This window comes from Miniopterus natalensis, chromosome 2 (genome assembly GCF_054644295.1).
Source record: "Miniopterus natalensis isolate mMinNat1 chromosome 2, mMinNat1.hap1, whole genome shotgun sequence".
NCBI classification, from domain to species: Eukaryota; Metazoa; Chordata; class Mammalia; order Chiroptera; family Miniopteridae; genus Miniopterus; species Miniopterus natalensis.
In genome coordinates this window covers 10,176,325-10,195,459 of record NC_142082.1, presented here as the reverse complement: position 1 = coordinate 10,195,459, position 19,135 = coordinate 10,176,325, and positions in this window count along the sequence as shown.

Sequence of the window (19,135 nt, the reverse complement as noted above, 5' to 3'; positions counted from 1 at the left end):
AAATCAGAGAACAATACATTTCCCAATGGAAATGTCCTTTGATTTTTCCAGCAGAAGAGGGAAACTGACACTTGGGAAGCATCATTCCCTGAGAAGTAAATGGGTCTGTAGTTAGACATGAATTTAGTGCCTCCTACAGTTCCAATACTGGTTCAGCCGATCTCAGATTGTAAAAATGCTCACAATTTCAAATGAACAGAGATCTTCAGAAGGCTGAGTAGGGATGGTAAGAAAAATAATTTGTTAGAAGCAACATAATGGTATATGATGTGTGGGAAATATCTTCCACAGTGGTTAAGATCTTGGGCTCTGGGATTAAGCATTATTGAGTTACAATCTCGACTTCATTTCTTATCAGCCTTTGCGAACTGCTTCAATTTTCTAAGCCTCAGTTTTATTTAATGTATGAATGGTAACATATAACACATTGATCTAATGCAAGAAAGGGTGCCCTCAGAAGAAATGCTGTAAAACATGCCTGGAATATAGAAAGCAGTAAGGATAGAATTGACAAGAAAACAAAATAGCTCTAAAAAAAAAAAAAAAGAAAAGAAAAAAAATACAAAAAAATACATGGGAACACTGTTTTACATGCATACATAGAAGAGCATATTCAGAAAATCATTAAAACTTGAGTGGAAAAATAAAGACCTGGAGGGGAAACATTTGATCAAGGTGAATGAATTAAAGAAGGGCAGTCAGATCACCTGGACCGGTGTGGACATGAGGACAGGGGCTCCCTCCACTTTGCATTAACCTGTAGGGACAGTTGGGATGCTCTGCAAATTTTAAACCCAGTGCAGCCCTGGAAAACAAGGGAACTACCTGCCTAGAGAGAAGTTGGGGGATAGCGAGAGAAGCAGAGCATACTGAACGCATGATAAAAGGTGTGGGTGGGAGAAACTTAAAGAGAACAGAGAGGGAAGTATCTGTTCCTGAGAGCAGCGTGCCCGTTGTCCACCTCTGCGAGTGGAACCCGCTCCGAGCCTGTTTAGCACTGCACTTCGGAGTCATCTATTCTCAAAATACTCCCTAAACATGATGTCAAGAAATAAAGCTCTATTGTATAGATTAGAGGAATATGTCATATGTGTAGCTGTCCACCTTTCAAATTGCGTTTTTATATTTTTCAAAAGTAAGTTCATTTTTGAAATAAAGCAAAAAAGTATCCTGTTGCTTCCGTCAACGAACCCTACGTGGCACAGTCCTAGATCTCAAGGAACTGGGAGCTGGAGCTTGTTTCCTGCTCTGGGACAGGACTCTGGCTGTCTGTGACATGCAGTGGCAAACTGAGTCCCTGGAGTCACGTGTGAATGCACCAAGAATACCAGCAATCTGGGGTGTGCTGGGTGTGCTTAACTGGAAATAAATGAGCAAGGTTAACACTTTAGAATCGCAGTGTGTAGTACAGAGTCTTTAGAAAGCACAGTCCTTGTGACCATTCTATAACAGCGTTTGCAGAGAAGAATGAAAATTACAAATGAAAGCCAGGCTATTGGTCAGGAGCGAGCGGGGAGCTGATGACTGCAGTGGGACATTTGGGAAGATCCAGATGACTCAGAACACCCAGACTTCCTGAGCCTCACCACGCCTCCTCCATCAGCAGGAGCAGCCTTTCCTCCCCTGTGGGACGAGACTGTAGAGGCCCCGCGACAGTCTGGCGGGAGGAAGCCACTTGGCAAGAAGCAATTCCTCTTAATGTGCTATTCGACCATACTCCATTGCCTCCAAATTCTAGCACGCCCCAAGGAGGCAATTACAGAGGCGAACCTGGGAAACGGCTGGTACAGCAGAAGGAAGGCAAAGGTTCTGCTAGTCTTTGCTATCAAAACTCTGGGAGATATATGTGGGAATGTTTCTTAGGGGTGCTGTGGCTCGGGCAGGCTGTGGCTGCCTCCCAGACCCAGAGGCACCTGCAGCAAATGAAGTCGAGGTGCTATTTATACCTTGGTATAATCGAAGGATTTTGACAGTGAAGAAATATAGCAATATTGGAGTGAACTACCCATGTGTGACCCACTCATCAGTTCCTCCTCTGTGTCCCTAAGAGCATCTGGTAGTAAAGCAGTGAATAAAGCATTGGTGTTGGAAAGAGTGGCAGACAGCGATAGGAATTCACTGCAGATCGGGTGTGATTGTAAGAACGAAGGCCTAGAAATGGGTCAGTCCAGGGGAACTGGGGCAATTTTTAAACACAGATTCTGAAGTTCAAACCTTCTGCAGCTCCTCCCTTTCCTCTCTAATGTTCCAATCATTGTTGTCCACCTGAAATTCTGTCCTCTGAAGCTTGAAGTCAAAAAATGTAGCTTCCTGCCACCCTGAGCTGTCTAGTTTGGAGAGTGCCAAAAAGATGCAGGCATGCAAGTCTCACCCAGGGCAATCACCTGCTAAGGGTCGCCTTCGTTCTTGTTTTGGCCTAATTTTTGATTGCCAACCAGTGCTCTCAAATTGTTGTTGTTGTTGTTTTTTATAAAAAAACAAAACATGTTATTGCCCTTGCTGGCTAGGTCAGTTGATTAGAGTATTGTCCTGATATGCCAAGGTTGTGGGTTCAATCCTAGGTCAGGGCATATACAAGAATCAACCAATGGAATATAAGTGGAACAACAAATTGGTATTTCTCTCTCTCTCTCTCTCTCTCCCTCCCTCTCTCTCTCTCACCCTCCCTCCCCTTCTCTAAAAATATAAATAAGTAATAAATAAATAAATAAAATGTTATATATGTTTTATGACTATTATCTACAGGAAACTTGACTAAGTATACTAGTTACTACTGTCATATAAAAAATTGATCCAAAATTTAGCAGCTTAAAGAAACAGTTTTATTGTGCTAATAGAGTATTAATTAGGACAGAACATAGCAGTAACGACTTGTCTCTGCACCATGATGACTGAGCCTTTGAGAAGACTTGATTCCTGAGACTAATGTGATGACTGGAGCCTAGAATCACCAGGAAGCATTTTTACCCACATGAGTTGCGGTGGATGCATGCTGATATTCGGACCTCACCTAGGGCTGCTGACAGAAACCTATGCGAGGCTCCTCCAGCGTGGGCTGGTCTTTTTAACGTGGTGGTCTCAGGGTAGTCAGATCTTACTTGGTGGCTCAGAATTCTAAAAGTGAGTTTTCAAGAAACAAGTTGGAAGATGACTTATGTTTTGTGATCTAGCTAGACCAAGAAGTCAACAATGTCACTTGTATCACATTCTCCTGCCACCATATCCTGCCCTCCCATTTTTTAAATAGCTTTAATGAGATATAATTGACATTCAATTAACTTTCCATATTTAAAGTATACAAGTTGATATATTTTAACGTATATATAAATATATGTATATGAAGAGTAATAAATCAATACAAAATAATATTGAATGTAAGATATAATTGAAAAAAAGTGAAATTAACAAAAGAGCAGTAGATATAGGCTATTCAGATATCTATTTCTTTTTTGCAGCTTTATTAAGATAACTGACACACAACATTGTGTGCATTAAAGGCATTCAATGTGATATTTTTAGGCACATGTATATCTTTCACTTCACAAAATTACCATTTTTTGTTGTTGTTATTTTGGTGCGAGATCTACTTTCTTAGCAATTTTCGAGTATATAATACAGTGTTGTTAACTTTAATCACCATGTTGTACATTAGATCCCCAGAACTTATTCATCTTAAACTGGAAATTTGTACCCTTTGACCAACATCTCCTCACTACCCTTACCCCCCAACCCCTGACAATCACTTTTCTACTCTCTGTTTCTCTGAGTGGTGCTTTTTTTTAGATTCCACTTATAATTCCACATACCTTCCACAAATATAGTATTTGTATTTCTCTGTCTGACTTATTTCAATTAGCATAAAGCCCTCCAGATTCATCCACATTTTTTAGAATGGCAGGCTTCCATCTTTTTTTTATGGCTGAGCAATATTCCATTGTGTATGTATACCTCGTTTTATTTATCCATTCATTTGTCAATAAACATTTAGGTTGTTTCCATGTCTTAAATATTGTGCATAATGCTGCAATAACCATGGGTGTCCAGATATCTCTTCGAGATCCTGTTTTCATTTCCTTTAGATATATACCCAGAAGTGAGATGGCTGGATCATATGGTAGCACTATTTTCAGTTTTCTGAGCACCTTCCATACTGTTTTCCATAGTGGCTGTAACAATTTATATTCCTACCAGTAGTACAAACAGAAAAATCTTGTTCATTTCAACCTTGCTGAATTCATTTTTTAGTTCTAATAGCTATTATCAGATTCCTTAGGATTTCCTATATGTAAGGTCATGTCATCTGAGAATACACACACACACATATATATTTTACTTTTTCATCTCCAGTCAAGATACCTTTTATTTATTTATTTTTCTTGTTAAATGCTCTGGCTAGAACCTCTAAGACAGTGTACAGACTGGAATGAAAAGTGGTCAGAGTAGACATTCTGGTCTTGTTCCTGATTTTCAGGGGAAAGTATCTGGTCTTTTACCATTAAGTAGGATATTAGCTATGTAGATTACAATTTTAATATCTATTTCTCCTAATTCTATTATTTGTGGCAGAGTAAAGTTTAAATGATTGATTTTTTTCCTTATTATGGGTGGCATGTTCTTGTTTCTTTTAAAAATGTCTCAGTTTTTGTTTGGATGCCAGATGTTGAGCATTTTACTTTTAGAGCACTGGATAATTTTAAAAAAATAGTCTTGAGCTTTGTTCCGAGGTAGTTAATTATATAGAAAGAATATGATCTCCTTAGGTCATATTTTGGCTCTATCTCTGTCGATGGATGTAAACAGTAATATAATAGAAAACTTGATTAAGTCAGATAGTATTAAAGATTCTCAGGTGAACACTGCATCAATATAGGCCCTAAGAACTACTTTGAATTCATTTAATTTCTTTAAAACAAAAAGATGGCAGGAATAATTTAATGAAAACCTGATGTTTATTTCTAATATACACAGATGCAAAGCATATAATACATATTTCTGTAAATAACCCACATTTTAAAATAAATATTTTTCTTTGAAATTTTAAGGCAAAAATTTACCTTTAACTAGTAATAATAACATCATATTGGAAACACATAAACAAAAAAAGCCATCTGAAAATGTTCTGACTGACCATTTCTTATCTGTTTTGGAAAAACTTGTGAATTAAAAGCAACGAATTACTTTGATTCAAGAGTGCTCCTGTGTTGCACAAGATTTAGTAGCATTCAGTCAGTATAAATCTTTTATTTTCTCCTTTCTCAGATGTAAGTTTGGAATGATATTTGTGACAAATATTAGGAGGATGTGTGAACAGCTTCTAAACCACCTTGCAAATATCAAACAATAAAAATGATACTCATGTTTATATTTTTGAGAAACATAAATTGTCCCACTCTCATTATCAGGAGTTAAGCAAATAGATGTATTAGCTAACAAATCCTTGTTTAATTGTGAGAGCAAGTCTACCTTTTGGAGAAAGATTTGCTAGACATGTTCTGACAAATGATGAACCTATGTTATATATATGAGACTAATTGACTATCGTACCCAATGTTAAGACAAAAATTTTTTAAAAAGCAGCAATATGAATTTTTTTTTTTGTATAAGAAAGACTGTTCTTACGTTTTTCTGGAAGTGAGAGAGAGCCTTCGCTTTTATTCTTTGAATCTATGTGATATAATATTCAGAAATACTTCAGTGTGACTTGGGCGAATGCGTAAAGTTGGGAACACTTTATTTTTCAGCACTGCTTCTGAATCTGTGTCTCCTAAGTTCTTTCTGCTTCTTATAAGCTGGGAAACAGCAGGGCAGGGCTTGCGAAGGGAAGAGAAGCGAGCGGTCGCAGCCTGTTTGTGCGGGACCGTGGCTGCGGGAGCTGCCCGGCGGGGAGGCCGCAGCGTGTCCTCAGGGGGAAGCTGCCGCCCCGGGGCCAGCGTGCGACCCTCGGTGTAACGCACCTGCCCACGTCACATTACCGGCTAGTTTATCTTTCATCCTGGGCCTCGGAGTGCTTGTGATGGGAGCTTGGGAGCGTGCGTGAGCAAGAACGTGGTTTTTGTGCTCTGTGTGTGATCTCTGCAATAATTTACACTAAACTCGATCCATTTCTGTCTTCGAAAATATGTTGCCTGTGGCTTATTCGTCCAGCAAGAGATGCCTGTGAACGGAGGGGCACGTACAGTGTGGGCCTGGCGATGTGGATCGCCTGGTCATGCGCAAGTCAACGACCTAAGGACAACCCGAGCTCCCAGAGTAGCCCTGCCTTTCATGTTCTACGTAATCAGCTGTCCTATAGCAATCCCAACGACTTCTCTGCATTTTATTTTTTAGTTAGCTTAGATCAGAAAAGTTGGTTCTATAAAAGAAAGAATAATATAATATAGATAGAAATTTAAAACAAGAACAAAGAACATATTTACATATTTTTGACTGGCCAACCCCTTCAGACCCCCTAGCACAGGCAGACAGATCAACATGATGGACACTACATGAGTTGCCTTCTAAATTTGTGTCACCCCCCCGCCCCCAAAAAAGGCAATTAGAGAAACATCCCATTAACTTAGGTAACGCTCCAACCCTACTCCCTCTCCCTCCCTTTTAAAAATATTCCTACATGCAGAATCCCTTTCATGTTGTGGATTTAGCATTATGAACTTAGTGGGTAAGTTTGTGGCCAAAATAAAAAAAGCACATGAAAAACTATCTGTATATTAGATCCTGAAGGGACCGAATTTTAATCCCAGGCTCCTAATAAAACCTGTAATAGAAAAACTGAGCTATACCATAAATTTCTTGTAGAATTCATCATCCAAATAAGATTTTTTTCTGCTTTTGCTTCATTTCTGTGCCGAATGTCTTGGTTCAGAGAGAGATTTTTGTCTACTGTAATAGATTTATAGCAGAGTAATATGAATCAATGCTCTAGTGATGTCTGTTATCTTTTATTTTAGATTTATGTGTTAGTTCCAATTTTTTAAAGTAATTTTTTCCCCTCCTATGAGACATGTGATCATTGCGAAACCACCGCAGACATCTAGAGACACAGATGATCTCCCGTAACAAACAGCAAGCGGCTCCGGACTCCAGATGAAGCACCCTTTTCTGTGAAGAAGTAGTCACCACAGGCTAGAGCCAAATCTCTAGTTTTTCAGCCTAGATTTCTGCTACTGAGCTAAAGTAGAAGGCATAACAAGTCTGTTTCTAATAATTAAAAAGGGTAATAAGACTGTTGCTAATCAGCATAGTTCTAGAATAAAGCCAGAGCTAAATAAAATGCCAACTGAAATTATAATTATGATGCAACCCTCTCCTAAAAAAAGATGGGTTGGGTCATTTTCAAGCCAGCTTTGGACACAGGGATGTTTTAAAACTGCTCAGATTCTTCCACAGAGATCTGAACCCTTCAAACAGTCATGTTTGACTTGTAGCCCAGCAGCTTTGAACCCAAAGGCGTGCTACCTTTCAGGTGCAAGTTGCAAATTAAAATGACAGTTTGAGACATAAGAGGTGCATTTCGAGTAAACAGGTGCTCCCGTTCAATAGGAGAATGGCTGGGGACTCTTTTGTGACCGTGCTGATGCTATAACATATTAAGTGGAGCTTGTCACTTTTCCATCTGGTCCAGGCAACTGCTGGAGGCAGGACCCATTGAGAAAGCGGCACAGGCCATGCAGCTGCTCCTCCATGTCTCATAAACAGAGACCCCAGTCATGGCTTCATTCTGCATTATTAAACCCCGTTTATGAGCCCTGGGTCATGGCCCTCTTAGGCAATTTGTCCACAGACTATGGCTTTTAAGGAACTTGTTTTTGGATATGATCCCTTAGAGATGAACTCAGTGTTAACAGAAAAATAGTGAAGAGCAGACTGGGTTTTTATTGATTTGATTATATTTTTTCTGAATGTTTATGCTTAATAAAAAGCCCTTCTTTGGGAAGTGCAATGCCTGTTTGTCTCTGTGGAACTCCGCTGACTTGCTTCAGTCCCCCCTTGGACACATTTACCCTCGAGTGTTTACCTCTGAAATCAGCAATTTTGGTAGAATGATCTGTACATCATTCAGCTCATTTACTTATCACTGTATTACTTTTGTGATTCACAGATGAAAGGGGAACATTGAAAGCAAGGTGCTGTTTACTAGATTTCTCTGTTTTCCCCAGGAGGGAGCTTGACGGTTCATCAAATGAGGCAGTAGTGAAAAAACAAAAGAATGTATCCCTTTTTGTACATATCAAAGTATTTTATTTAACTTTTAATAATTTGGAAATCCTGACTTAGTCTTTTGTTCCGAATCAGACATCTTGCTAGCATGAGCTTGGTGGGTGAGGTTGTTTTTTTTTTGCCTTGGGTCTGGATTATGTTCAAATCATTGTGTAGATTAAATGACATTTAGGACATATGATTTGTCTGTGAAATCCTTAATGTCAAGAAATTTTGACTTTTCTTGGCAGAACACTCTCATCTGTCATGATGTCGCTGGCTGATAAAACACATAAAACCACCAAGTTTAATCATATCTGTGGTTTTCCAATATATTTGGTAGCAAAAGAATTCCAGTCCCTGCGCACTTGCAAAGCTCCCAGCACACAGCGGGCAAGGACAGGTGCGCCCTCCCCGGGAACACTGAGGGACCCTGGAAGCGTGCTGGCGCCTACCCGCTCGGCGATGAAATAGTCTGCTCTCTTGAGCGGTCTTTAAAGGTCACCCACGATTCCTTCCCCCCACTCCCTCCATATATAACTGTCAAGATGCAAATGTGGGTTTAGGACTGACACGCGTTTTAGTGTAGACAACTGTCTGATTCTTTCCAGAAATTATGAGCCTGTAAAATTTATTATCAAACAAATTAGACTAGTGTACTCAATGCAATAAAGCAGAACAAAACGTTTAACCTTGTTATAGCCTCTGAATTCCGAATAGAATGAATAAGCCACGTATGGGAGACGCTGGGTTTGGAAATGGAAAGAGCTTTGGGAGTTGAGGTGAACGCAGGTAGACAGAACTTTAAAGGGCTGACATTTCATCGTTTACTCTTCACCAACTGAGGGATCTAAGCATGTCTCTAACCGGCTGCTTTTAGGAACCATGGTCTTTGCTTCATCATGCTCTGGAGCAAAGTTGCCGACATGGGCATTGCATCCTACCTCCCAGAATTAGTTTCCTCCTGTGTTTAACAGATTCATCATGATTTAGTCAAAGTAGCACACAAATCTCTAAAGGTTTTTGAAGATTTTAAATACTTACGTTAGCACAGCTACTGCATTTATATTTCAGAATAGCATACCAATTTTTGAGAAATTACTAAAAAAGTATATTTTTTGCTATTTAAAAAAATCTTTATTGATTTCAGAGAGAGGAAGGGAGAGGGAGAGAGAGAGAGATAGGAACATCAATGATGAGAGTCGTTAATCGGCTGCCTCCTGCTCGCCCCCTGCTGGGGATGGAGCCACAACCCAGGCCTGTGCCCTGCCCAGGAATCGAACCGCGATCTCCTGGATCCCAGGTAGATGCTCAACCGCTGGGCCATGGCAGCTGGGCCTTGTTGCTGTTTCTAATGTGTTTACATGATGCTCGCTTATCTCCTCTGACTATTCTCCACATTTTTAAATGAAAGCTAAAGAATTTGGGGAAATAAGTGGTATTTTAATCTCTTTCAAGTTTCAGCTTCTGATAGAGATCGTAATTTAGCAACTATGACATAGATGCCAAATATCACAGTTGGCCTATTAGGACGTGAATTTTGATTTCTTATAAAATGCTACAGATCTGTGGTTAGAGACGGAGATACATTCTACCTTGAAGAATTCACTTTGTAGCAACTTACACCTGCTTTACAGAAAGCAGGACAGTTGGTAGGACAGTGACTAGTAATCTTGAGGAGGAAAGTGCAGAAGCTTAGTTCCAGAGCACATCCGGAAGCATTAGGTTTTAACAAAAGGAAGCCAATAGATCACGCTAATATGTGTTGATGAAAGTCATGCTGATATGTTAGCAGAAGGATATAATCTTTTTTTTTCAAAAGAACCTGACCTATGGGGCGGCAGGTACAAACACATGTGGAACCATGATGGGCAGGTTCCGACTGAGAGACCGTGATGAGAGAGACCACAGTGGGACTGTTGTGAGATGATTCTAGAGATTGCAGGGGAAGCTCCATGTTTTTCCAAAACAGAGAGAACAGTGTGCTGATGGCCAACCTCAGACATTCAGATATACCCTGAAGTCTTATTCCGCTAGAACTAAACACATGAGTGATGGTTGCCCCTCCTTTTTGACAATTTTATTCCTTGGTTTGTGGAAACAGTTAAGGGCACTTCTCTTGCATATTTAATTTATGCAAATGTAGCCTTTTCACATTGGCTTCTTTCACTTAGTAATATATATTTCAGATGCCTTCATGTTTTTGCGTGACTTGCTAGCTCATTTCTTTTTAGTGGTGGATAATATTCCAATGTCTGGATGGACCGCAGTTAATTTACCCATTTACTTACTGATGGTCATCTTGTTGGCTTCCAAGTTTTAGCAATTATGAATAAAGCTGCTGTAAACATCCATGTGCAGATTTTTGTGTGTACATAAGTTTTCAGCTCACTTAGGTAAATGCCAAGGAGCATCACTGCTAGATCATATGGTAAGAGCATGTGTAGTTTTTTTTATGAAACTGTCACATTGTTTTCCAAAGTAGGCCACCATTTTACTACATTCCCAAGGCTAACGCATGGGAGACCCTGCTTCTCTGTGACCTCACCAGCATTGTGTGTTCTCAGTGCTCTGGATTTTGACCATTCTTCTAGTTGTAGGCGGCTGTGTGTAGTGTTTTGTATTCTCTGGCAAATTGGGGGCATAGCACTCATTTTGAAGGTTATTTGCAGACTCAGGAAAGTGTCCTCTCTTTTTAAAATCAATATTAATTGGCTTCCCCCCACACTCCCTTGGAATTTGTAGGGTGAATGTTCTTTAACTTGCCTCTCCTCTCACCACGAACAGTCGGATCTTGCCCAAGTCCTGATACTAATGCGAAGCCAACCACACCGACCAGCACTCTGGGACTTTGGGGGGTTTCCTGTCATCTATGATCTAGGTTGGAAGCCCATCTGTACTGTTTTGTGTTTGCTTTGCTTTTTGCTTTTTGTGTGCTTTGAAGCCTTTTTTTTACATTTTTGGCTTTTAGGAAGAGTTTTGGAGAGGTTGAAAACCTTCAGTATTGCCATGATGTTGTTAGAATTTCTAAAAGTGACTGTTTAGATTATTTTATGACATACTAAGGTAGTTCTTTTTGTCAAATGTTTTATAGCGGTTGTTTAAAAGTACACTCTGTATTCAGAGCTACATATTATTTTTTCAGGGGAAAATGCGTTTTTCTTTTTTCTTTTTGGTGCTCACCCAGTGACAGGTCACTCAGGAATCTGGATATGATCGGTTACCCTCAAGGTGTCAATCCCTACTATCTCTTCTAACTGGTAATTTGGGAATTGTATTGTCATTTGTGTCTGAACTCTCTAAGCCAGATTTCTAAGTGCTCTGTTTGTAATCTTGGAATTTTCCATTTTAACAGTTTTATAAATAAGTAGTCAGAAACTTTTAATGGGTTTTTTAATTCCCTGCTAAAATTCTTTGAAAAAAGTTTTGTTTTTGACATTGTTCCAAGTTGTACTTGCTTTGGAGAATAGAAATTTGTTGCTATTGGTGAAAACTCCAGAGATAAATTAATAAAATCTTCTCAGTTTGTTAAGATGCTCACTGCTCCACTGCTAAGGCACAGCATATATCACACTTAACTGAAACAAGACCAGCTGCACTGTGAGGAGTGTATTCTGAAGAATTAAAAGGCAGCAATAGGTTTCCACTAGACACAATTTTTCTTCTAATTTTTATTTAACATGCATTTGTTTGCATTTTTATTAAAATATAGTTGACATACAATATTATATTAGTTTCAGGTGTAGAACATAATGGTTTGACATTTATATACCTTACAAGGTCATCACCAGGGTAAGTCTAGCAACCCTTTGTCACTGCACCAAGTATTGACTATATTCCCTATGCTCTGCATAAATCTGCAACATTTTGTGGTTTGTTTGTTTTTTAAATGCTTTTGTACATTTGAGCTATATAATTTTGCTTAAAATCTTTAGATATTAAACTGTCATTGTTTTTAATTTTAATTTTTTATTTTGGAGCTGTGGGTGTTCATTATTATTATTAAAGTTTGAGTTTGCTATTATCTGGTAAATTGACTAGAACAGTCTTACATTGTGATTTCTTGGAGAGTTGTTAGTGTGACTTATTTTTATCCAGTTATATTTAGTATAATATGTTGCCATTTAGAGCTTCTCAAAGCTCTTCTCCCTCCCTGTATTTGTTTCCACTCACCTTCTCCTGGGCCCCTTAAGAAAAGCTGCTTTGAATTAATCAGGTCTAATCTACTGAGGAAACGGAACCATCCTGTATTTTCAGTGGAGTGAATGCTGGAACTGCATTTGCCTCTGTTGGTTTGGTTGCTCCCTTCTTCCCATTTGATTTTACCCTTAGATTTCCTTTTCCTCTCCTTTGTAGTAATAAGTGTGGAGCTACACTGTCCAATAACGTAGCCAGTGGCCACATGTGGCCATTGAGTATTGGAAATGTGACTAGTCCCAATTAAGATGTGCGGTAAATGTAAAATACACACTGGATGTCAAAGACGGTGTGAAGAAAGAATGTTAAAGTATCTCCCTAAAGAGACTCCTAGTTGAAAAGAGAATATTGGGATATGTTGGGTTAAATAAAATATCGAATTAAAATTAATGTCACATCGTACTTTTTAATTTTTAATGTAGCTACTAGAAAATTTTAAATTACACAAATGGCTCACATTATATTTTTATTGGACAGTGTGGATCTGGAGGGGCAAGAAAAGGCTACTTAGATTTGCACCTAAATAAAAGGCTCCCTCATTGTTTCAGCTCCCTCAGCCTGGTTCATTGTGAGATTATATATATATATATATATATATATATATATATATATATATATATATATATATTTTTTTTTTTTTTTTTTTTTCTGTTGCACTTTTAGTGTTGATAAAAGATTATGAGATCTGGAACCCAGCCAAATGTAGCCTCATCATGTTCTCATAAATGCACGAAGAGGCTTATGACTATGTTATGACCTTTCTACTTAACGGACAGAAGTTGAAATGAGAATTGATCGATTTAGAGATAGCAAACTCTGTCAGAGCATAATGTGTGCAGTTAAATTTAACTTTTACTCAGTGTTAGCATCTCTTTGACATTATTAAAGCCTATATAGGGGTGACGTGAGGCCGCTCTGACAACAGGCGCTGAGGGAAGTGACAACTGGTGGGCTCTTGAGTCCTGGGGCAAGTGGTCTGAGAAGAGCTCTCAAGGATAAAGATTCCAGTATATTGCATGTAGCTGGTGACTGGAGATTGATGTCAGTCACATATTTCATAAGGCAATGCTTCTGCAACTTGAATGTGCCCGTGAATCACCTGGGAATCTTGTTCAGTTGCAAACCCATGGGCTGCACTTTGATCAGCAAGGATAGGGGGTCAGGGCATTGAAGTGAGTGTCTAGACAATGGTGCTGACATCCTACGGCTGATTTGGGCGCTGGCTCAGCCCACGTGAACCAAGCTCTGGGACTTCCTGCTGGAAAAGAAACATGCATCAGCTGTGGAAGCTGTATAGAGTATCTGTTGTGTTCTGCACATTGACTAGATGCTAGAGATACGAAGTAAAATATCCACTGCCTCTGCCCCACAGGAGCTTTGTACCAGGAGAAGGCAGCATGTCCTCTCTTCTGACCAGGCTGGGTGAGTGCTTTCCCAACGTTGGTGAACCGAGTGTTGCCCCGTGAGTGTGACGGGGACACAGCTGATCACGCTCCCACTGAGCTGTGGCCGCAGCATGTCCAGGAGATACAAATCCTTCCTCTCGTCAAAACCGCACCCTGGCTCTATATATACCCTCTGTGGTTATAAACAGTTTTTCTTCCACCCAAACATCCCTGAATTTTGCAAAGATACAAACATCCACAACATTCTTGAGATATTAATGATATGTCCTTGGTTAATGAAAGCATCATTACTTTTCACACATTTAAGTGTTTTCCAATTTATAGAATATATTGGTTAAAATAAGAGTGACTATTAATCATGTGTATCTGTTACAAGGGTCGTGATATGCTCTGTCAGCTATTTTAAAAGTTATTGTTCCATTAGAAAATCTGTATTCTGGACTCACGCTGGCTACCACTTCTACCCCCACCTTACATTTATGAGGCTACAAACGGAGATGAGTAAGGCAGCTAGTGGGTCAAGACTACCAACGTCATGTGACGCGGATAATAAATCAGTAACTATCAGAATGAATACAAACTTATAAATAGTGTAAGCGGTTCCTATCTGGTTTACGTACAAATGAGAATAAAATATTTACGTGTGACAGGCAGCTTCATAATGCCAACGGCAAAATCAATTGTTCTAGCAGGTGCTGGGAAAAATCTATGGCATCTTGGGGTTCAAAGCTGATACCAAATCACAAATACAATAACCAAATCTAAGAGTGAAAACAGCTTGGAAAAAAGCTATAGCGCATGTGAACTAAAGTTAATTATTAATCTTATAGGCCTATTTATTTATTATTGATTGCTTGATTGATAGGGATTCAATCATTCATTCATTTTTGTTCATTGGACAATTCAAATCAACATACACAATCACCGCATAAGTATTTCAAGTAAGGAAACACAGGTATAGATATTCAGATATTACCACAGCCTTTCCTACTCTAATATCTAGCGGTATATTCCTCACATACTTAGATTGGACTTTCTGTCTTATCGGCTGTCACTGTTTTCACAAGTAGATCCTAAATAAGTAATGGCTTAATCGAATTATGATATCTCTGACTGGCATCTCAGGCAAACCACAGTCATGCTTTCAACAGACCTCATAGAAAAAGCCTTGTTCTGGAGAATACTGACGTATTTTCCCACCTCTCGAGGTTCTTATATAATGACACAGGTTTTGTGCATGTGTGTACAAGTGTGTCCACTTTGTGACCTCTTGCCCGTTTTCTGTGGTCCCTGAAGCTGGCACAAGTTCAAGGTAAATAACATCTAACAGTGTTGGAAAGCTTGGCTTCTATGTGCCCATCAGGTAATAAAAGATGGATGTTGTTGCAGAGAAAAATTTTCATTACAGGAAAACTGCGTACTGTTTGACAGACAATGCATTTTATGCATTTCACACAGAGACTGTATTCCAAGAGTTATGTTTCAAAGTCATCAAAAAGAGGGAATACATTTTGTATTTTTAACTGAAAATAATAACAGTAATTAGCTCATCATTGGGGAAATGTGATAAAGAATATTAATGATTATGAAAACTCATTAAAAGCACAAGATTTTCAATGATTTAAAATATATATTATTCATGTGACTTTGTAAAGGAATATAGATATATTTGATAAATGCAATTTAAAATTAGAGTGCTTTGGTAAATCATTCAGACATATGAATGTTGAAAGGATTAAATTTATCTGTCTTAAATATAATTAAATTTCAATTCTTTATAAAACAAATGTAGATTTTATGGAATGAAATGCTTCAATCATTACAAGCTATAATAATATATATGCTTCAGAAGAGAAATCTTTTGAGTACAAAGTATTTGATTTATAAGTCCTAGTCAGAGATTATAAGGATTAACTCCCCCCTTAAATATTTTAGAGAAAATAGATGGAAATAATTCAAATTTCCCTTTCAAAATAATATCAACAGTTCTATATAACAAGCAAGAGACCAAACAATCTTAAAGAAAATTTACAATGAAAATGAAGTTTCTTAAGTGAAACTTCATAAAGGGAAAGTTTTCCCAAAAAGTCTTTTTTGACCTGATTTAGAATCCCTTTCATTTACCCTGGTGAAACTTCACAGTAAAATGAGAAAGGTTTGATTTTTAAAAATATTAAATAATTTACATGATTTAATTGAGTTTTGATTTCAGTGTTACTGGTGAATTTGTGGTTATATATGTATATGTATGTTTATATACATTTTCTTGGCTCATTCAAATGTCAGTAGAGTATTTTACTATCCTATTTCCTTAGAAACTGGATTTATTTCTAAACTTTAGTACTATATGTATTCTCGTGTGTGTGTGTGTGTGTCTGCTTGTCCTGGCATATCAGCATCATTTTTCCAGATCAGCTATGTCTATATATCTGAACATAGAAAATGGCACTTCCTGCAAATGGCACCTCCTGGTGACGCTCTACAATGTGTGCTTTGGCCCATTTCTAGAACAGATCCACATGTAGACAGCAGTTGTCAGGAGACAGGAGTTATGATTGTGCTCTAAATGTCATTTTTCTGCAAACATAAACCCTCGAAAACTTTTATAGCATATTTTGCCAATTGATTTTTGGTATGAATTCTGCATTTTGAAAATAACGGGACTATTTTTAAGTCTATAAAGGATTGAAAAGAAAGATTTACATCTCCCAAACGTGCCTTGTCATCTAGATCCTCACAGTTCGGAAATGGACTCTAGTATTTAAGAAAATGAATTTTGTCTAGATTGTCTTTTGTTGCTATCTACATTTGGCATTCTCTTTAGTTTCTCATTTAGGTTTTCTGCTTAGTGAGTACCTACTGTGTGTCAGGCTCTATTCCAGGTGCTGGAATATAATAGAGAAGACGTCTGACAACTCGCCTCTAGGGAGCTTCAGCATTTAGAGAGAAGAGTGCTGAGAACAGCCAGCCGGTTAGGTGACTAGGGAGCCAGGACAGGATTGTTAGGAAGGGTGTGCCTGTGGACGCCCACACCTTCCCATCCTGCCGCCTTCCTATTCTGTTTGATACCTGTTTGCTGGCAGTACTTGCTTTTTACCAGGGAAACCTCTGAAGACCCAGCTTCAAAAAGATAAGATGCATTGAAAGGCACGTAGTGTGATCCAGCTGGAACTGTGAGCAAGTTCAAGTGGTTCATGTGATATTTCAGAGACTCCGAGGACCACTGTTTCCCTGAATCTTTTCATTCCCAGCACCGCTGTCCTTTCTGTGCTCGATGGCCACCTCATGTGCATTTTCTAATCTTAACCGTGCCCTCCAGTTCTTGTTTCACACCACAGCCAGCGTCTTCTTTTAAAAGCAGGAACCTGTTGCTACTGCTTGGTCTCTAATCTTTCAAAGGCTTCTTACTCTCCTGAGAGTGTACTAATTCCTTACCTGTCGTGGTTTGGTTTCTGCTTGGGCTCCAGGCTCATTTCTTATCAAGTCCTACCTCTTTCCCTTTTACAAGATTCTGTAGTCTATTGTGTTTCCTTCAGTTTTTCAAAGGTTCCAAATTCTGGTCTTTTTTTACCTTCTCGCTTTCTCTCCGAAACATATTTTTCTTATTTTTTTTTTTCTTCCTGGCTATAATCTTCTTATTGTTTATGTTTTTGCTTAGCTATTTCTTTCTCAAGGGAGAATTTTCTGATCACAGAAGATTCAGTTAAACACTCTTCCTATGTGATTCTTTTATTGGTCTCATTGTGGAACTCATTGTAACATTGGGGTTAAATATTTAGCTGCATAAACATCTAGTTTTGCCTTGACTAGACTGGGAGCTCTTTGAAAGCAATGATCATCTTATGGATATCTCTGTATTTTCTTTGAATAGCATCATGAGGGGGTCATAGGAAGAGATGAAAAAAGTCTTTATTACATGATTGTATAAAAGTGCTCATAAAAATAGGGGTCATAAAGGTGTGCTTTGTCAACTAACGGTAACCCTCATATTAATAGTGTACATGATTGGAATAATTCTTGTCATCACTGATAGAATTGCTTAATACTTACTCCAGGAAGCCTGTCTGTATTATAGCAAAACTATGTGCCTATTGTTCAGTGAAGTTTTGAAAACTATCCTACAAAATCCTCTCCCTTACATTTTCACCATTTGGCTTTACCTTTACGGAGAATCCAGTATGGATCAAATTCATATTTATACCAGGCTATCTTAGTTACATATTCTTTTTAAAATACTTAACTTATCAAAGTGTGTACAATTTCACTGCTTATTTTGAAAAACATGCTCAGTTTTTATAATAAACATAAACCAAGCTTTGAAGACACATTCATCTCGATATTTATTATTTTTTAAAGCTGGGCTCAGCTTTACTTTAAAATCGTTGATATATAACCATCAGGATTTAGGGATATCCAGCGACATTTATCCGAATGCCCCTTGGTGCTCGGGGTATCACATGGAGCAGGCTGCATGAGTAGCGGGATGGTCCAGGCGACTCAGCCCCTTACCTCAGGCAGGAAAGCGGGGTCGGAGAAGGAAGGGTGCTCAGGGGGGAAAGTGCGTGACTCTCCCCGAGGCAGAGCCCGCAGGAGGCCGCTTTCCGCAGAGGGCAGGGATGCCTTCAGTGCGGTCGTTTCCTGGAGGCCAGGAGCCAGCCCTCGTGTTCCTGCACCGCCGGCCTCAGTTGCCCCATCGCTGAAGAGGTGAGAGAGGGGTGGCGTGTTTGTGGGGGGCCAGGCCGAGTGCTCCTGGCCTGGGTGCTGTCCTGCTGCACTGCCTCAGAAGCCCTTTTCTCCAGGGCTTGCTCCAAACCCCTACTGCCGCCTCTGTCCCCGAGACCTCCTGGATGGACTGGGCCTCTCTTCAAAACATAGTTTTGTATTTATTTCATTTTTTCCAGGTTTATTGAGGCGTGCTTGAGAAATAGTAATCGCACATGTTTAATGTGTACAGTGTGATGTTTTGTGTAGATTGTGAAATGAGTATCACAATCAAGCTAACTGATATATTTGTCACCCCACATAGTGGTTGATTGATTGATTGATTGATTGATTGATTGATTGATTGATTGACTTTGCATTGAGAACACTCAAGATGAGAACTGGGCCTCTCTTATCGCCCTTTCTCTTCGGGGAAGCGCTGTGGACTGTTCTTTAGCCCCCTAAATAGGAAGGGTAGGGGCTGTGTGTATATTTGATCAACGCCACACGCTTGTTAGTGGGAGAGAACATGAGTTTACTGATCTCATCACCGGGAGACCCAGTGTGCCTTTCACAGGGAAGAGGAGATTCCGAGACCCCCCTTTTCAAGGCCCAGCATGCATAGTTTTCTGTGC